The following is a 21,478-nucleotide window of genomic DNA, read 5'->3' on the forward strand; positions in this document are numbered from 1 at the left end:
CTCACTTTCCCGGTTTCCTTTGTAGTCAGGATACCATTCTAGCTAATGAGACATAAAGACAAATCTGCTGAAAGGCTTCTTGCTTCCTGATTAAAGAGTTAGAAACTACCCCTTAATGGAAAAAACTACCCCTTCCTCCTCCTTCCTGCCAGGAATGTGCTTGTGTGAGGACATGATGGCTGGAGGTGTGGCAGCCATCTTGCCATCAAAAGGTAATAAGCTTAAGAAAAGCAAGCACAGTGAATATGGCTGAACAGAGAGATCAATAGTGCCTGGTCCTTGCTGACATTTCTGAGCTTCTCATCAACTCTGGACCAGACTTCATATTTTTTTTTAAGGTTTCAATATTTTATTCAAGTTTTATTTTAAGTGATGTTAATTACAGCATTTGATGGGGAGGAACTAATTCCACACAAAATGGAAGACTCTAAAATGTACCCATTAAACTGCTAAAAAATAAACTGAGTGGTGAGAATACAACAGAAGTTCAATTTAGATTCTGAGTGTTGTCACCATGTGATTACAGTCACAGAGACTCTTCCCAGCTTGCAGCTGGAGCTCTTAGAAGCTATTTCATACTCTGGTGCAGGGCAAAAAAACCAAAGCATGAGGAAAAATACAATTAAGTCCTGAATTATCGGCTTCATCACATCCACCTTCTCCACCCCAAAATGGCACAGAAGAAACAGATACCACTCCGAGCAGACTACTTTTGGTGTAAAAGTGGTGATGGATTGGGGTGGAAAAAGTCCCTGCCTAAAAAAGTCCCTTCCAGATGAGTTTGTATACACCACCAAACAGCCTCTCCTCATTCAGGACAGGAAACCAAGGCTCAGTCCTCAGGAAGTCACAATTTCATTCATTTACTCAATACGAATTTACAAATTACAAAGTGCCTGCAAATTATCAACTTCCACTTGCAGCCATTTCTAGATAAAAAAGAAACCTGACATCTCTAGAGGGGCCAGCAAGTTCCCCCTCAAGTCTACAGCTGAAAGGACCTTTCTTGAAATTGGGTTTCTTCTGTATCTCTGAAAGGGTAACACCCTAAAGCTGAATCATCTTTAACCTGGAAGTCTAACGTGATATTTAGCGATACTTGCGTCCCAGACATACAACACTAAAAGGTACACTAAATTCTAAAGGTAGCTATGCTGCAAAAGAGTTTAAAATTAAACGATTGTACAGTATTCATTTATGCTTGAAACTCCAGTCCTAGACCAAGCTTGTGGCCACCAGCGTTGACATTCTTGCCATCCAGCAGAGCTGACAGTGTCAGTTTGATACCTGGCTTTAGGGTCTGAGTATATCCTAACCCTATGAGGCTGGAGTTGTTCACTTTAGCCAAGAAGCAGGCGTCAGGGTCGATCTGGTACTTGGCTGCTATTCTGAAGCGAGTGTTACTCTTTCCCGCTGTCCAGGCTAGATCAACAGCAGTCTCCAACTTCTTGTTCACCTTCTGATAAATGGAGCTGCCAAACTCTGTCCCATCATTTATATTAGTGTGAAGCTGGAACTCATTGGTCTTGTAGCCAACTGCAAAGTTGCTGTGGGTCACTCGAGACTTCGCGGTCTCAAAGTTCATCTGGTAGCCAGCCAGCCAGCCCTCATAACCTAGCACCAGAGCACCCCGGATGCAAGGCCCGGCAATGTCGAAATCCACGTCACAGCCCAGGTTGATATGTTCCTGCTTGTACCCTGTCTTGATTTTAGCCTTTTTTCCCCCAGTGTTTGGAGAGAAGGAGGAATCGAAGGTCAGCTTCAGGCCACGTGCAAGCTGATCTTCCACAGTAATCTCCGTGCCTAGTGTGTTGTCACTGTTCCATTTCTCCGTAAACGTCAGACCATATTTGGTCCATCTGTCCTTGGTTTCCAGACTGCCCGTCCCTTTGGTGGTCTCGGTGTCGGCTGAACCTGAGCTTGTAAATTCCAGTCCATTTTCAGATTTTGTTTTCAAATCAAGTTTTATTAAGCCAAACCCATAGCCCTTGGTGAAAACATCCCTGGCAGATTTGCCAAGATCAGCATACATGAGAGGCACAGCCATCTTCTGCACCCCTCTTTGCAGGTTGCACACCTTGGCAAACGCTGTTTTCTGTCCTAATGGCCGGACATCTAGGAATCATGCTCCATGAGTTGGGAATCCTCCAGGAAGAAATCCAGACTTCATATTGAGATAATTCAGTGTCATAATGATTTAGCCACAGTTTGTTTAGGTCTTTTGTTACATGTAACCTATCTGACACAAAGGGCAAAAGCAGACAGACACCAGTTGCAGATAAGAAGCAGGGGCAGGCCAGACAAAGACCTGGAAGGCAGCAAGAAGCAAAGCTCAATGGCATCACCAGGCCAAGGAACAATTTCTTGGCCTTTCCTGGGCTATGTGGCCTGTCATCAACAGAAGTCTGAACCTGCTACACTGGCCCATGGCTCTTATGGTACCCCAGGTGTCTCTCATCGGCGATTACCCAAAGCTAGTGCACAAAGAACTGTTGCCTTTCACAACCACAGAGTTACAGGGGTCTGGGTTTTTTGGGTTTTGTTTTTTTTTGTGTGTGTGTGTGTGGTACATGGGCCCCTCACTGTTGTGGCCTCTCCCGTTGCGGAGCACAGGCTCCGGACGCGCAGGCTCAGCGGCCATGGCTCACGGGCCCAGCCGCTCCGCGGCATGTGGGATCTTCCCGGACCGGGGCACGAAGCCGTGTCCCCTGCATCGGCAGGCGGTCTCTCAACCACTGCGCCACCAGGGAAGCCCAAGGGTCTGGGGTTTTGACATATTATAACCTTGCACAGAGGAAAGAAGCTGACCTTCTCTCTTTTTAATTCAGTCCAATACCAAAAAAGAGCTAGACTCATTGCAACTGTAGTCCATGCATTAATTAATAGGGCAGCTATGGAAGTTCTTTGTATTCTTTCCTGATGGTTAGTTATTGTAAACGTTTTCTACTATAATGACCTGTTAAAGTCAGGAAGTAAGCTTCAAAATCCACATGAATTGAAGATCAGACATGAGGCTTCAGATACATTTCTCACTGTGGCGGACTCAAACAGTGTTCTCACTCCTCTGTTGTCAGGGGTGCTCTGGGGGAGAAGTTGGAGGCTCACAGCAAACTGTGAGCCAGTTCATCAGCAGGAAGGCTTTATCCTCAGGGCAGCCAACTGGGGCAGGTCAGAAGGGATACCTCAAGATCTGCAAGACAGGGACTTCCCTGGTGGTCCAGTGGGTAAGAGTCCGTGCTCCCAATGCACGGGGCCCAGGTTCAATCCCTGGTCAGGGAACTAGATCCCACATCCATGCCACAACCAAGAACCGGTACAGCCCAAATAAATTAATTAATTAAAATAAAATTAAGAAAAAAAATTAATAGATCTGCAAGACAAAGGAGTCCAAATTCATGGCCAGAAAAAAGCCACGGGCCTGGAGACCAATTCAGGATCTGTGTGAAGGGGGAAATCTGTGCTCAGGGGAAGAGCCGAGCCCTGAAATCCAAAACCATGGAGAACAAAGCCATAGCACAAGCAAAAAGAAACAGAAGCATCCCTGACCGGCAAGTTTCTTCTTCATGCCCACCTGAGGCAGGCGAGCCCAGACCTGCAGGGGAAGGAAAGCGCTTTGGCTGGTTAAGAACTGGTGGCAGGAGTGTGGCTGCAACCAGGGTCCTGACAGTGACTCATGCCTCAGGAATAGTCGTCACAATGGCTTTCACTTGGGGGCGTGCCATGGGCCACACACAATGCTAAGTGTCTTTTCAAATCCTCACAAAACCCCATGATTGGGCTTCCCTGGTGGCGCAGTGGTTGAGAGTCCGCCTGCCGATGCAGGGGACGCGGGTTCGTGCCCCGGTCTGGGAAGATCCCACGTGCCGCGGAGCGGCTGGGTCCGTGAGCCATGGCCACTGAGCCTGCGCGTCCGGAGCCTGTGCTCCGCAACGGGAGAGGCCACAACAGTGAGAGGCCCGCGTACCGCAAAAAAAAAAAAAAAAAAAAAAAAAAAAAAAAAAAAAAAAACCATGATTTAGGCCCTATTATCATCCCCACTTAAGAGCTGAGAAACTGAGGCCGAGAGAGGTAAAGTCATTCTTGGTCTCTAAAGTCTCCCTGTTGGTGAACGTAGAGGCAGGTTTCAAAGCCCAAGTTCGGACTCACCTCTGTAATCTCAAGTCTACCCACTCGCCACGTTCCCGCCTCCTTCTCCACGAACTCTTCCCAAACCTGGTGGTTCCCACCAATCCTGTCCTTCTCTCCCACCTTGTAGTGCCTGTAACAGCCTACTTGGTGCTGAGTTACTTATTGCTGCCATATGGTGACCAAATGTTCCCCGAGTGTGCTCCCTGTCCCCCCAGTAGCCCTGTAAGCTCTTTAGGGACCATAACAGCTAGGAATGCTGCTAGCTGCAAGTAACAGAATGCCCAACTAAAGTAGCTCCCATAATAAGGTCACTTATTATCCCATACAAGAGTTAGCCTGGAGGCAAGCGTCTTCCAGATCATGTTAATTTAGTGGCTCGACAAAAAACAGGGCTTTGGGTCAGCTTCCCTGGTATTCTCTTTTTTTTTTTTAGTTTTTTTTTTTTTTTTTGGCTGTGTTGGGTCTTCATTGCTGTGCCTGAGCTTTCTCTAGTTGCGAGTGGGGGCCGCTCTTCATTGCTGTGCGCAAGCTTCTCATTGTGTTGGCTTCTCTTGCTGCAGAGCGTCGGCTCTAGGTGTGCAGGCTTCAGTAGTTGTGGCATGTGGGCTCAGTAGTTGTGGCTCGTGGGCTCTAGAGTGCAAGCTCCGTAGTTGTGGCACACGGGCTTAGTTGCTCCACAGCATGTGGGATCTTCCTGGACCAGGGCTCGAACCTGTGTCCCCTGCATCGGCAGACAGATTCTTAACCACTGTGCCACCAGGGAAGCCCCTCTCTTTTTTTTTAATTTTTTTTTTTAGCTGCGTTGGGTCTTCATTGCTGCGTGTGGGCTTTCTCTAGTTGTGGCGAGTGAGGGCTACTCTTTGTTGCGGTGCACAGGCTTCTCATTGCGGTGGCTTCTCTTATTGCGGAGCATGGGCTCTAGATGCTCAGGCTTCAGTAGTTGCAGCAGTCGGGCTCAGTAGTTGTGGCTCACGGCTTAGTTGCTCCACAGCATGTGGGATCTTCCCAGACCAGGGATCGAACCCGTGTCCCCTGAATTGGCAGGCAGACTCTTAACCACTGCACCCCTAGAGAAGTCCCCCTGGTATTCTCTTATCTTTATCCACATGGTCATAAGAGGCCTGCAACAGTGACAAACAGTCCATGCTCACACCATATCATCCAAAGACAGGAAGGGACCCTTGTATCCCTTGTCTGGAGAGCCATTAAAATGTTCCCTGGTGCTCCCCTGTGATATTGAGATTTACAGCAAAAAATATATATTTGGTCTTCATCCCTGTTCCTGGCACAGAGCTCATAATACCCTCGGAATTTCCTAAGTGATAAGAGCCATAAGGTGAAAAGAGAATCTTTTGTTATTCATAACAAGGCCCTTTCAACCACACCTGAATTTATGTTAAAAAGGTGATTTTTGGAAAACCCCTAGATCACCAACCACAGGATGGGGGCTGATTGTCAAGGGAAAGCAATCATGTGATTAGAGAGGTGGAACTTTCAGTCCCCTCACTCAGCCTCCTGGGAGGGGAGAAGAGCTGGGGACTGAGTTCAGTCACCAGTGGCTGATGATTTAATCAATCACTATGTGATGAGGCCTCCATTTTAAAAAGTCCTAACTGAAGGGGCTCAGAGAACTTCTAGGTGGTGAACATGTAGAGGTGCTGGGAGGGTGGCACACCCAGAGGGCATCCCTTCCCCGACACCTCGCCCTATGCTTCTCTTCCACCTGGCTGTTCCTGAGTTGTATCCTTTTATAATAAATTGGTGATCTCATAAGTTAACTTTTCCTGAGTTCTGTGAGCCATTCTAGGCAATTAATTGAACTCAAGGAGAGAGTCATGGGAACCTGCAACTTATAGAGAGTGAGTTAGAAGCACAGGTAACAACCTGGACTTGCAGTTGGTGTCCGAAGTTGGGGTTGGGGGGAGAGGGACACTCTCCTGGGACTGAGCCCTTAACCTGTGGAATCTGACGCTAACTCCAGGTAGAGAGTATCAGAACTGAACTGAATTGGACAACACCCAGCTGGTGTCACAGAATTGCTTGGTGTAGGAAAAGCCCTCACATATTGGGTGACCAGAAGCATCAGAAGTGGGCTTCCCTGGTGGCGCGGTGGTTGAGAGTCCGCCTGCCGATGCAGGGGACACGGGTTCGTGCTCCAGTCCGGGAAGATCCCACGTGCCGCGGAGTGGCTGGGCCTGTGAGCCATGGCCGCTGAGCCTGCGCGTCCGGAGCCTGTGCTCCGCAACGGGAGAGGCCACAACAGTGAGACACCCGCGTACCACAAAAAAAAAGCATCAGAAGTGAAGTATTAAGAGCAGAGAGTTTCTCCCTTTACATACCCCCCCACACACTTCTCCTGATGTCTCATTGTCCAGCATCATATCCCACACCCAGACCTAAGACCACGGCTAGCAAGAGGACTGGAATGATCACGACTGCTTTATACCTGGCCCCGAGTATACCTGAGAATCACCGGGGTGGGCGGGGGGGCCCACACACCTTGACAGTGTCTGACATAACTGTGGTCTGGAGCTCTCCTCACTTTTAAAACCTCTCTGGGTGATGCTAACATTCTGTCAGGGGTAAGAATGGCTGGTTTGGGCTTATTAACATTTGGCCTTTGGGGCTGGGGAAGGGGTCATGAAGCACATGGCCGCCCAGTACCTGAACCAAATCTGAGTCAGGCTGCAAGGAAGGGGTTTGACTGTGAGTAAACAGCCGTAGGTCTGACACGGGGGCCTCTCCTTCTAGGCACGTGATAGGTGCTCAGTAAGCACTGGGTGTATTAAACAGTATCGGTCACTTCCAAAGATGGTTCGAAATACCCTCCTCCACCCAACAGTAGCAATTTCAGTTATCTTATAGTTATTTCAAGTTTGGAAATGTATTCCCTTTGACATAATATGGGTATATTTGTCCATAAATATATATGTATATAAAATATATATATAATACATAATGTTGTATAAGGTGTGAGCAATGTCAAGCTCTAAGAATAATTTCAATAATTATATTAACCAGCGTTTCTCTGGGCTGCTTCCTAAGTGCCCATCATCCCCTGTGTTAAGCAGCAGAGGTTCTGCAACGGGCATGATGATTGTGTGGGAAGGCAGGCTTGGGCATAATGATGAAGAATGCAGGCTCTCGGGTCATAGCACAGCTCTACCACTTGCTGCTGTGTGATTTAGGCAGATGCCTCCATTTCCCCATCTGTAAAATGGGGATCGTAATAGAGCTCTGGTGTTTGGTGTTCTAGTTGCCCTTGGGTTCAAATCCTGGTTCTGGCACAAACTAGTCATGTAACCTTAGGAAGGTTTCTTGGCCTCTTTGGGCCTATATTTCCTCACCTGTGAAATGGGGATAATAAAGGCAAACGTATCAGGATGTTGGGAAGAGAAAATGAGAATGCAGAGAAAGTTCAGAGCACAGAGTCATCATTCAAGAGAGCATGCAGGAGAGCAGCGTGTCTAGAGATCACAGTAAAGACTGGTCCAAAACACCAAGGATCTTGACATGACAGCAGCCTTCAGATGTCTGAGGAGAGGCATCTGGGAGAAGCATTCAGCTTGCTTGGTGTGATCCAGAGGGTGGAAATCCCAGAGAGGGAGATGAAGCTTTAAGGAAGAAAGATTCCCCTCTCCACCAGGAACAGCAGCCTCGAGGGTAGTAACTCAGGAGACCCGGCAGCACCAGGCAGAGGCCAGCTGAGCCAAGGTCCCACTGTCTCTGGGTGCTAAATGCATGAAATCCAATCAAGGAAACCTAGCCCCAGCTCCCCAAAATGTTAAGGAGCTTTTCTCTTACAGAACAGTCCTCAAACCCTTACATGCATAAGAACAACTTGGGGGGCATGTCCAAAAAGCTGACCAAGACCCCACCCTGGAGATTCAAGTTCAGTAGATCTGAGGAGATTCTGCATTCCAGCAGGATGATGCAGGCTCCAAGGACCAAACTTGAGGACACCTGGCCTAAACTCCCACGTGCTGCTGTCTCAGAGCCCCAAGGTGGGGCTGAGCCCACAGTTAAAATCACTGTACCCAAAGGAGAACTTTATGCTGAGAAAGACAGGCACAGAGAACCTGGCGCCTTGACAGTGCTCAGAGAGAAAAGAAAACAGGTGCTAGTGCATTCTGGTCCTACATCAGGAGGTGTGGCACACAGGCGCCTAGGGAGGAGAGAAGTTATTCAATGTGATTGCTAGAAAGGTCGGGGATAAGATAGCATGTCAGGGTGCACTCCAAAAGGCACCTACCCAGCCAGCCCTTGGCTGGAAACTTGGGGGAGACCATGACCACAGAAGAGTGGAAGGGAAGAGTGGCAGGACCCAACTGTAAGGGGGTGCCACTCATCTTGAAGTCCCTGTGAAAGGCTCCCTTAGAGTTGCTCACTGCTGGGGACCCTGAAAATGAGGCTACAAATGCAGAGTCTACACCCTTTGGCACAGCACTCAAAGTCCCTCAGTGGCCTCAGCCTAGCCTACAGGTACCTTTTCCTCTGAGTGGCTCCTCCTGGAGCTGATTTATTTGCAAAAAACTGAGAATTCTGTTCCCCAGTTCTGTTCTGCTGTGTGCTCCGGCGAATCCCACTCAGCATTCAAGACCCCAGCCAAAAAAAAAGACCCCAGCCAATATCTCTTCTCATGTGAAGCCTTTCCCAGAGACCTGAACACACAGGCACACAGCAATCTTTCCTCCCACCTCTGGGCCCCCAAGCACTATGCTGCACTCTAGAGCAGAACTGAATACATGCCCATATAGCCTCATGAGGGCAGGGAGCTTTGTCTGTTTTGCTCACTGGTGTGTCCCCAGCGCCTAGGACAGTAGCCAGCAGGTAAGAGATGCAGTGTAAACATTTGTTGAAATGAATGAATGAACTTTGCAAGACAGAAGCTGCCAGCGACTTCCACCAAGCGAGCCAGCAAATCGCCCCTGGACCAATATTCTCAGTGGAGGGCAGAGTCCCAGGAGACCCTCTTGCTTATGCAAAGTTGAGGCAAGTAGACATTCATTGCCCAGAACTTCCCACAACCAGCCCAAGACCACTGCTCCCAATCTCCCTTGGTATGCAGAAGTGAGTACTGAGAAGCAGGGGGCTAAATTTGCAAAGGGCCACAAAAGTCTCCGGCGCAAGCCCTGCACCCTCAAAGAGGGATGTTGTGAGAAGCTCTCCAGTGAAGAGGTTTGATGATGGCTGAGAGCAACTTGCTAGAAAACAGACCACGGTCTCCAAAGGGTGGGGGCCTGTGCGTGCCCTGCATCTACTCCTAATCCTGGGCCCTGAGTCAAAAAAGGGGCACAGCTTGGGGCTGAAGCTGACTCCTTCTTAGGACCCAGCCCCTCGGGCACTGAGTGAACATGAACTGAAAGAATTAAAACTTCGGGAGCTCAAGAATGAGCAGCCCCAAACTCCCCGAGAGCCAGGCCACAGCATCCCTGAGCAACCAGGTGAGGAAGCACAGGACCATCCGGGACTGGGGCCGACAGTTAAAACCCTGAAAGCTGGGGCCCATGAGTGGACAGGTCACCCTCTCCAGACGTCTTCCCATGTAGCACTTCACGGCTCGACCGAACGCATTGGACTGAGTAAGCGCCATGGAATCTTGGATATTTTAGGAAGCCTCACTAGGGACATACCAGCAAATGGAATTTTTTCCCTGATTAATTGGAAAAATAAGAACCTTGATTGCATTTTGGAAAGCTGATAATTTAGCACCCATTCAAACCATTGTTTTAAATTATTTACGTACACAACACGTATTTGGTGAAGATGAGGAAAAACTGATTCTCTCTTATAAAACTTGAATATCTTTCTTTAGGTTCAAAATAATGGATTTATTGCATGCATTTATTATAGGCAATTTTCTAAACCAGACAGCTTCCTGGGAAGCATAGACACCATTTAAAATTTGGATGCTAAAATAAATCACTCGTTCCTGATAAACAGCACTGCGCTGGCATTAATCAGCTTCAGGGTCACAACTGACTGGAGCTGGTAACTGCAGTGACCTGCAGAGGGCAGAACTCGGAGTGACGGTATGACTTGCTGTATGTACAATCAGCACGTACTCTTGGGAAAGGAAACAAACAAACTGCAGAAGTAGGTCAACAGGGGTGAGGGGGAATTTGGTTTTGTTTTGCTTTTTTTAATTTCCACTGAGCACATCTCTTCAGTCTGAGCCAAACCAATTAATTTAGGCCAGGGGTCAGCAAACATTTTCTGTAAAGGGCCAGACAGTAAATATTTTAGGCTATGTGAGCCAAGAGGCAAAATTGAACAACTGTCAGCTAAAGGGCTACATGGTCTTTTTTCACATTTACATTTAAAACTGAGAAACCTATTCTTAGCTCTCTTAGCTCTTATATAATACCAGGTGGTGGGGCTGGATTTGGTCTGTGGGCCATCGTTTGCCAAGTCCTGATTTAAATCAGGCAGTTATGGAGTATGGAAATGGGAGTTCCCAGGCCCTAGATGTCTGTCTTACAAAAGTGATGTTTTGGTTCCTTTACTGGCAATTTCATAGCTGATAACCCCTTAGAACAATTCTAAATAAAATAATGATACTATCCGATGTTTGCAGAGCACGTTACAACTTCTTCCCCATCTTTGTAAAGGACACCATCACCAGGAGTCATTCTTAATTCTATCCCTGCCTTTCCTTCCTACTATCAGCAAGTTCTGATGGTCTGGCTCCAAAACACATCTCAAAACCAACCACTGGACTCAGGCAGAGTCAGAGTCTTGCACACCCGTGTGTGTTGCAGCATTCTTCACAATAGACAAAAGGTGGAAATAACCCAAATACCCACCAACAGATGAATGAATGAACAAAATGCATAATATCCATAGGATGGAATATTATTTAACTGTAAAAAGGAATGAAGTTCTAATACAAGCTACAATGTGGATGAACCTTAAAGACATTATGCTAACTGAAATAAGCCAGATGCAAAACGACAAATAATATATGATTCTACTTATATGAATTATCTGAGAATAGTCAAATACATAGAGACAGAAAGTAAAATAGAGGTTATCAGAGACTGGGGCAGGGGGAGGAATGGGGAGTTATTATTTAATGGGTACAGAGTCTCTGTTTGAAATGATGAGAATGTTCTGGAAGTGGATGGTGGTGACGGTTGCACAACATTGGGAATGTATATAATGCCACTGAGTTGTACACTTAAAAATTGTTAAAATAATAAGATTTAAGTGTATTTTACCACAATTTTCTAAATTAAAAAAAATGTAAACACCCACCAGAGTCATATCCCCTGCCACCACCTTAACCCAAGTGACCATGATTTTTGGCTTCTTAACTAGCCTCTCAGCATCCCCTCTTGTTCCTTACACTGCATTCTCCACAGAATCACAGAAATCAGGTAACCACTCTCTTACTTAAAACTCTCCAGTGGGGCTTCCCTGGTGGTGCTGTGGTTAAGAATCTGCCTGCTAATGTAGAAGACACGCGTTCGAGCCCTGGTCCGGGAAGATCCCACATACCGCAGAGCAACTAAGCCCGTGCACCACAACTACTGAGCCTGCACTCGAGAGCCCGTGCACCACAACTACTGAGTCCACATGTCACAGCTACTGAAGCCCGCGTGCCCTAGAGCCCGTGCTCCGCAACAAGAGAAGCCACCGCAATGAGAAGCCTGTGCACTGCAACGAAGAGTAGCCCCCGACTCGCCGCAACTAGAGAAAGCCTGCGCGCAGCAACGAAGACCCAGCACAGCCAAAAATAAATACATAAATATTTTTTTTAAAAAAACTCTCCAGTGGTGTCTACGCATGCTCCTGGAAGTGTGGGCGACAGACCAGCCACATCAGCATCTCTGGAGAGCTCGTTTGAGATGCAGAACCTCAGGCCCAGCCCAGACCATCCTATGCCCATGTGTGACAGAGAAGCACCTGTGCAGCAGACCACGCCCCAACTCAAGCCCCAGCCCTCCTTCCTGCCTCCACTCTTGGGTCAGAGAAACTCATTCCTATACCTGACTCCTTTTCTGGTCTCCCTTGCAGCTAAGAACCATTCTGATTAGTCAGAAGTAAGCAAAATCATGGGACTTCCCTGGCGGTCCTGTGGTTAGGACTTAGCGTTCCAGTGTAAGGGGTGTGGGGTTCGATCCCTCATCGGGGAGCTAAGATCCCACGTGCCCGGTAGCCAAAAAACCAAAACATAAAAAAAAAAAAAAACGGAAGCAATATCGTAACAAATTCAATAGAGACTAAAAAACAAATGGCCCACATTTTTTTAAAAAGTAGTAAGCAGAATCTGCCTTGTATGTAGATGTGATGCCTGGAGTGGCCTCAGCCACTTGCAACCAGCGGGGATAGGTTGGCGAGTGTCAGAATGCTAGTCCAACATCAGCAAGCCATTGAACTGTATCAACAACCAGCTGGGTTCCCATTACCCTGAGAGTAAAATCCAGACTCCCTGCCGGTGCCCACAGGACGTCCGCAGCCGGCCTCTGCCTGACCCCCTGCGCCTTCTCACACTGCTCTCCCCTCCACTTACGGCGCTCCAGCCACCAGCCAGAACTTCCTCGCTACCCCTCGTGAGTGACTTTTTTTTTTTTGCACCCCATGTAGGGCTGGGGTTTAACCAGTGCTATTGCCACAGAAGGGTTGCACTACTATGTGGTTATTGAAACCATGTGCATGGATGATTTTGATAAAAGTTAATTTCTAAAATGTGAAAAAATTCATGGCACCGAGCACTACGAGAAATCAGCATACTTGTTCATTCATTGACTGGTTTGTTTTGTCTCCCTACCCCACCCCCATGTTAGGGTTTAGATCCCACGAGGGGAACCAAGGCAGGACCTCCCCTGTTCTGCTTACTGTTGTATCTCTGGTCCCTAGAAGAGTGCCCAGCACCAGAGAGGGGCTCAATAAATCATCGCTCATTGAATAATGAATGAACTTGCGAACTCTTATCACATCCCTCGTTCAATTAGTTCTAACCACTACCCTGTGACATAATCAGTATAAAAGTATCTCAAACCATTTTGCTGGTGAGCAAAAGGAAATCCAGAGAGACAAAGTGTTTCCCAGCTAATAAGTGGCATCTTCGTCCAGTGTGTAACCCATCAAGTTGACACAACGGAAAGCAGTCCAAGTCTCTGCTTTACCTCCTGCATGACCTTGAACTAGTCACTTAGGCCTTCACAGTGCAGTTTCCTCTTTGAAAACAAAACTGACAGTACTTTCCTCATAAGACTAGAGGATTAAAGGAGACAGTCAGAGATAGCACATGGCACAATGCCTGGCACACAGGAAGCACTAAAAACACTAAAGCACTAAAAATAGTTATTCTCCTTGCTAGTTCATATTCATTATTCATGGACCTCTATAACAACAGTGCCGTAATTATGATGTTAGCTCAGGGATACTGAATGCCACACCCAGGACCGCGCTCGCTTGGGTGCTGACCTCACACCCACACATCTGCCTCAAGCCCCCGTGGCCCCCAGCACAGTCCTCACCCCCCTCTCCACACCTCAGGGCCGCTGAACAGAGGGCAGGCAGGAGCAGGAGCTGGAGAGCAGGTGAGAGGTGCTCCAAGCAGTGGCTCTGTTGGCCTCCCGTGTGCCTTCAGGAGTCCAGCCCTGCCTGCCCCGCCACCAAGACCCACTCCATTCATACCTGCACCTTCCCTAGCAACAAGCAACTCGGGCGCTGAGCTGCTGACTAACCCAAGGGAGCCCTTCATGGGCCCCTCTACACCTCCCTGCCTGTGGCCTGGGCAGTTCCAGCTCCCAGCACAGGTTCTGAGATGAGGCTGAAGGCAGTGCTCTAAGGCTGCATGCAAGCCTGCGTCTGCATCTCTGTCTGCACGGAAGCAGGTGGCTCTCTGAGCTCCAGACCTGTGATGGGCACAGCCGAGGGCAGCTGGGGGCTCAGTGGAGCCCAGATTGGCTCTGCTTGCTGTGTGGCCTCAGCTGGTCCACTCCCCACTCCCTCTGGGGAGCATGTCTCTTCACCACGGGGTGATGGAGCACATGAAGTTTGGCTGACTCTGGAACCTCCGGCAAGTTGCTTAAAACCTGGAAGCCATATTGTGTGCATCAGAATCTCCTGGCCAGGAATAAAGAGAGAGGCGGGGCTCCACCCAGAAGAGCAAGGACTACCACTTACTGAGTACCTACCATATGCCAGGCACTCTTCTCTATGTTCTACCCATATTGTCTTACTTAAGCCTGATGGCAACCTTGTGAGGTATGAACTATTATTATTTCCATTTTGCAGATGAGGGAACAAACAAGACAAAAAGGTTTCATCCAAAGTCACACAATTATTTTTATTTATTTTTTATTTATTTATTTTTTGGTCGCACCACGCGGCATGCGGGATCTTGGTTCCCCAACCAGGGATCGAACCTGTGCCCCCTGCCGTGGAAGCACAGAGCCCTAACCACTGCACCGCCAGGGAAGTCCCCCAAAGTCACACAGTTAAATAAGTGTGGGAAGCAGGTTTGAATCTAGGCTGCATGACTCTGGAGCCTCACACATCATCCCCCAGCTCCATCAGATCCCACTGGGTTGAGCACCCCATGGTCCACCTAATTGCCACCCCTCACAGGGATCTCGGGCAGGAAAGGGCTGAGAGCCTGTGGGAGAGAAGGCAACGCCCTCGGGCTTAGATCAGCCCTGTCAGATGTAGCATCTGCTGCCCCAAAGGTCAGACGGGCCCCCCTTATGAGGTCCCGCCAATGGACATGGGAGCCACTAATGAGGCCATCATGACAGACAGAGGCCAGCATGCCAGCTTCCCCGGAGATGGCTCTCCCTCCAGGGGTACAGTGAAGGGCCTCGGGAGGGGCAGTGGGCCCCTGGTGGGACCAGGTGTTCTGGGTTCCTGCCATTCCTTGGAAAGTTCTGTCCTGGCTCCTTCCTTCCTCTGTCCTTTCTCCTCCTCTGACCACCTGGAGGCCAGTGACCTTGGCTCTGGCTGCATAATGATTCCTTTCTCCTCCCAATGCTAGGGAGAACTAAAAAAGCAGATATTTGCATCCCCATCCTCTCCCCTCCACTTGCCCATGTGACACATGAAGTTACTATGTCACTTCATAGAAGTGACATAGAATCATAGAATCACAGGCTCTCACAGAATGCCACTCTTAGGACTTTGGAATCGTCTTGTCCAAGGGTTTGCAACAGGGAGTAGTATTATTCACAAGGGGTAGTTAGAAAAGAGCAGGGTTGTTTCGGTGGTCACAATGCCTGGGGGTACTACTGGCACTTAGGCATGGCCCAGAGATGTTAGATGCCCTGTATTGCATTAGAACAGTTCTGCACAGTGAAGAATCACACCACCCCAAATGCCAATAGTGCCCCAACCATCACCACCAATTTTTACAGACGAGGACACTGAAATTCAACAAGGAAAAGTGATTCATTCAAGGTCACTGTGGCAGAAACTGCCTATTGCCTACCAATTTCACTTTTCCTTGTATTCCTTAGAAAAAGAACCTTACAAAGAGCTGAGTGCCACCCAGCTCAGAGATTCCATGTCCCCACTTTCCCAGCAGCTCTGTGCAAGCTGTATGCGAGGTCCAGTCCAGGGAATTAAGCGGGTGTGTTGCACGGGACTGCCAAGAAGTGCCCTTGAATGCGTGCCCTTTCCTGCCTTTCCTCCTCCTGCCGCCTGAGATGCAGATGGGGCCTGAGCTGCATCCTTGCACCACAAGGCAATGCACTAAGGACGGAGGCACAGTAGGATGGAAGGTGTCCAAGGTCCGGACAAATGGGGAGCGCACCCCAGCCCTCAGCTACCTGCCTTCAGATATCTGACACATGAAAGAGAAATAAATTCTTTTTAAAGCTATTGCTATTTGGGAGACATTTCTAGTAGTTGCCCCTAACTCGATATAGTCATGTAACTGGTTCAGATTAACATTCATCAAACATTTTTTGAGCATCTAAATGTGTCAAGCAGCAAGCTGGGCATCTTCACAGGCATTATCCTCCAAGGAGATCTGATTCTTAATCCCATGTTGCAGGTAAACATTTTTCTTTTAAAAAAACAGCAAAGACCTAAAAGAGGAAGTAACTTCCTTACCCACGGCAAAGAATGAGCAAGTGGCAAAGCCAGGACTGAAACCAAAACCTCCTAACTCCTTGACTATTGCTACTTCTACTTGTGGCAAGAGGAAAACTGGGGCGAAGAGAGTAACTTCATGAGGATGGCATCACTCATCCTGCATGACTACTGACAGACGTGTTCTTGGCCAACGTGGGGTTCTTTGTGATGCAAATCAGCCCAGGAAGGCAGCAGAGCCTTCTGTAGTGAATAAGGCAGAGGTTGCTGTTTCTCAAGTAGGAAGGTCACAGTCACTCATTCTTCATGTGAACTCCTGGTCACGGTGGACAAGGTAGTTCAGGCCAGTTCTCTACTGAGGACAGTGAAAGGAAGGTGAGCCAAAAAATTGGAAAAACATCTTTTTGAAAACAACAAAGATGACAGACCACTGAGGAAGTGCTGGGCTAAGATCTGGGAGAAGACAAGAATCCAGAAAGAGAAACCCAGCCCACAAAGCTGCTCTTGTCCAGAGGACATTTGCTTGCCTGGGAGAAACAGGTACTGGAGCAGAAGCTGGCTCTGAGTGTCGCCTCAGGGCTGGAGGGAAAGAAGTGAAAACCCAGAGCCTGTCACAGGTGGGAACTCTGAAACCCACACCCTGCACAGTAGTGGAACTACACACCCCAGGTGGGGTATGGAGAAGACATAAACCAGCCCTCGCACAGACTTGCACCCTGGCTTCTTACCAAGAAATATCCAGCCTTGAAACTGAATTGTGGTGATTCCAGAATAGTAGCACCCCCAAGCATTTATGCAAAGCAAATAAAAATACTTTCTGGATTTTGAATCCAAGTCTTCAAGATAGTATTCCAACATCCATGAGAAAAACCAAGGAAACAACAGACAGTAGAAACAGACCCAAAAGTACATGAAGTATTGGTATTATCAGATGCAAGCTAAAAACAACTACGCTTACTGTGTTTAAAGAAATTAAAGGCCAAACTTTAAAAATCTGACAGGGAACTGGAAACTATAAAAAGTGATATTGCAGATTTGAAAAGAACCAAATAGAAATTCTGGCTCTGAAAAGAAAAATCCCAGAGAGATTAAAGAGGGAAGATACAGAAGTGAAAGTAAGAGACAGAGACGATGGAGCAAGAAGGCCTATCATACTTCTAATAGAAGTCCCAGGGCTTCCCTGGTGGCGCAGTGGTTGAGAGTCCGCCTGCCGATGCAGGCTACACGGGTTCGTGCCCCGGTCTGGGAAGATCCCACGTGCCGCGGAGCGGCTGGGCCCGTGAGCCATGGCCGCTGAGCCTGCACATCCGGAGCCTGTGCTCTGCAATGGGAGAGGCCACAGCGGTGAGAGGCCCACGTACTGAGAAAAAAAAAAAAAAAAAGAAGTCCCAGAAGAAGGGAATAAAAAGCATGTGGCAAGGCATTCCTCAATTCCTCATGTGAATCTACACCCTGTAGGAGTTTTTTATGGTAATGAAGTGGTTTTACCCTTCAATAAGTACAACACTGGTCACAGCCCTGGGAGAAAAAGATCCAAACTTTTCCTCCTTTGTCAAAGCCCTCTCCTAACTTTCAGCCAGCAAAATCCTGAGCAGAGGGACATCCTGTTGACATCTGGCTGAAGACTGAGATGGCAGAGTTTTGCAAGACACAGGAAGAGGTGTGGGGTTGGGACTCTTTTATCTTGAGAGGTGGGGAAGAGTATCCATAAGAACCAGGTGGGGACACCAAGACAGGGAGGGTGTAGACAGACCTGGGAGAGGAGCCTGGGGAAACCTGGGGAAACAGAGCTAAGACCTGAGAGAGGTTCCCAGGAACCCCTTTGAAGGTTTAAATTGCAACCTTTCTCCCCTAAGTGTCTGGTTTCCAGTGGCCCAATCATCCTCATCCTCGACTGTGGTCCCATCACCAGGGGTGGTTCTCTCAAGCCAAATCTAAAGCAGCTCCAGGCCACCTCTCCCTCATGCACGGCCCCAGATAGTCCACAGGAAACATGCTCACGTCATTTGCCTCGCCATCTGTGGAAGTGGGGTTGGCTCCCAAAGCAGATGGGTTTTGTTGCTCACCCTTTGCTCTGCCTTCTCAAGTTGAAAGCTACAGACTCACCTTTAGATTCCTTTTTTTTTCTTTGGCCACACCATGCGTCTTGTGGGATCTTTGTTCCCTGACCAGGGATCGAACCCAGGCCCCGGCAGTGAAAGCACCAAGTCCTAACCACTGGACCACCTGGGAATTCCCTAGACTCCTTAGATTTATGTCAGACATGACCTCCTGGGGCCCCCCCCAAACTCCAGGAGACATACATCAAGTTCCCCAAGGGGTCTCCTTGAAGCTCACCTTAACAGGTTTGAGGTAAGGGGGACCCCCTCCCTTTTGGGGTTGGAACCCCAACTGTCCAAGGGGTTGGGACTCATAGCACAGCTTTCTACAAAAAAACTCTCTCAGAAGTCCCCCAGATCTCCAGTTCCTAATCCTCTTTTGCCCTCAGCCATCTCCCCGGTTCTTGACCACAGTGTCTGTCCTTACAACTTCTTCTGTGGGATATCTTGGTATTCATGCCTCAGCCAGACCTGGAAGAGGAAGAGTCCTGATTTAATGTGTCATTATATGTGTCCCTATAACTAAATGGAAAACTCTGGAAGGAGATACCATATAATACTAACAATATAATTATCAGAAGCTGTAGCTGTAATTTATGTTTTATTTTACCTTTATGCATATTTCAGATTTTCTAAGATGAATTGTTTCACAGAGATAAAAAAATTTTCATTTATTCAAAAAAAAAAAAAGATGTGGTCCCTGGAGCAAACATTGTTGGTTACCCACCCAACTACCACCTTCCCACTCCATCCCCACTAAATAACCCTTCAAGAATGTTTTCACACTAGGTGGCCTGAGCTTCAGAGGAGGCTGGACTCTGCTCCAAGTGACACCTGTCAGTCACATGTGATAATTCTTTTCCCCTTGCCGGCGACTGCCTTAGAAAGGAACACATGACACGAGAGTATAAATAAATTGTGGCACATTAATGCAAAGGAATATTATTCAGTGAGAAAAAGAAATGAGCTATCAAACCACAGAAAGGCACGGTGGAAACTTAAATGCGTTATCACTAAGTGAAAGAAGCCAATCTGAAAAGACTGTATGATTCCAACTGTATGACATTCAGGAAAAGCAAAACTATGAAGAAAATAAAAAGATCCGTGGTTACCAGGGGTTATGGAAGAGGGAAGAATAAACAGGCAGAGGATTTTAGGTCAAACTATTCTCCTGAATGGTTGATATATTTGTTGTTATACATACAAATGTTGTTATACATTTGCCCAAACTCATAGAACTACAACTCCAAGAGTGAACTCTAATGTAAACTACAGACTTTTGAGTAACAATGATGTGTCAATGTAGGTTCATCGATTGTAACAAACAAAATGAGCCCACTGTGCTGTGGGACGTCCATAGTGGGGGAGATAGTGCATGTGGTGGGCAGGGGTATATGGGAACTCTCTACTTTCTGCTCAAATTTGCTGTGAACCTAAAACTGCTCTAAAAAGTAAAGTTTATTGAAAATTAAACGTTTTAAAAAGACATGAGAAAAAAAATAGTTCCTTTCCTGCCCGTTAACAAGACCTCACGAGATGTGATGCAGCATCCAGTGACACGCTGTGCAGAGATGGAGAACACCAGCTTGTTGGCAGTGGTGGACCAAGGGTGGGGAGGGCGTGGTCCACCCCAGTACAGGCGAAACAGGGGTGCAACGGCAGAGAATCTTAACACCAGTAAAACAATCCAAAAGTCAGTCTCCATTTTGTTATCATCAAGCAGCAGTTTTAAACTATATCAGTGATAAAGTATCCTTCCCTCAAAAATCTCTTGTCGGGCTTCCCTGGTGGCGCAGTGGTTGAGAATCTGCCTGCCGATGCAGGGGACACGGGTTCGTGCCCCGGTCCGGGAAGATCCCACATGCCGCGGAGCGGCTGGGCCCGTGAGCCATGGCCACTGAGCCTGCGCATCCAGAGCCTGTGCTCCGCAACGGACGGAAGAGGCCACAACAGTGAGAGGCCCACGTACCACACACACACAAAAAATCTCTTGTCAGTCTAATTTCTAAAATTAGACAATAAAAAACCAAAAAAAAACGTGTATTGGGACTTCCCTGGTGATGCAGTGGATAAGACTCCATGCTACAAATGCAGGGGGCCTGGGTTCAATCCCTGGTCAGGGAACTAGATCCCGCAAGCATGCTGCAACTAAGAGTTCACATGTCACAACTAAGGAGCCTGCCTGCCACAACTAAGGTGCCCATGTGCTGCAACTAAGGAGCCTGCCTGCCACAACTAAGACCCGGCACAACCAAATAAATTAATTAATTTTTTTAAAAAAAGTATATTAAAGCCCCATGGTTACCACTGGGCTTTAATACATGTTAACTTCCAAGTAGCACATTTTCATTACTTATCCTTTAATAAACATCGTATTCCAGGTGACAGTTAATTCGGAAAGCTCCAATTATCCGGGCAGCATTTGATACACGCAGACTTATCTGCACATGTGGTATTTTTTTAAAATTAATAGACTTTATTATTTAGAGCGGTTTTAGGCTTACAGAAAATTTGAGTGCACAGAGTTTACCCCATGATTAACATCTTGCATTAGTGTGGTACATTTGTCACAACTGATGAACCAGTATTGATAGGCTGTTATTAACTAAAATCCACAATTTACATTAGGGTTCACTCTTTGCATTGTACTTTCTATGGATTCAGACAAATATACAATGTATCCACCATTCCACATTATATAAAATACATTAGCTGTCCTAAAAATCCTCTGTGCTCTGCCTATGCATCCCTCCCCAAGGCCCTGGAAACTACTGATCTTTTTTCTGTCACCATAGTTTTTCCTTTTCCAGAACGTCATAAAGTTGGAATCATACAGTAGGTAGCCTTCTCCGATTGGCTTCCTTTCCCTTAGCAACATGCATTTAAAGTTCCTCCATGTCTTTTCATGGCTTGATAGCTCATTTCTTCTTCTCGTTGAATAATATTCCATTGTATGGATGTACCACAGTTTATCCATTCACTTGATGAAGGACATCTTGCTTACTTCCTGCCTGTGTGTTTCTGGGGTAAGTTCCTAACTGTTCTGATTCATTCAAGTTCATTCAGGTGCAATTTGTGTCCCCAAACCCTATGATATGACACATTCCTGCATTTAAACAGTAAACTCAAAATAAAATATGATAGCTCACTGGGTTTGAAAACACAAAACAAACAAACAAAAACCCTAGAACTTGAGTCCCTTCAATTCTGTC

General features: G+C 47.4%; 1 pseudogene; it reads right to left on the reverse strand.

Moving 5' to 3' along the window:
* Positions 1 to 825: 825 nt before the first annotated feature.
* LOC131751239 (non-selective voltage-gated ion channel VDAC1 pseudogene) lies at positions 826 to 2,047 on the reverse strand (annotated as a pseudogene).
* Positions 2,048 to 21,478: the final 19,431 nt, after the last annotated feature.

Source organism: Kogia breviceps, chromosome 2, assembly GCF_026419965.1.
Source record: "Kogia breviceps isolate mKogBre1 chromosome 2, mKogBre1 haplotype 1, whole genome shotgun sequence".
Lineage (NCBI taxonomy): Eukaryota > Metazoa > Chordata > Mammalia > Artiodactyla > Physeteridae > Kogia > Kogia breviceps.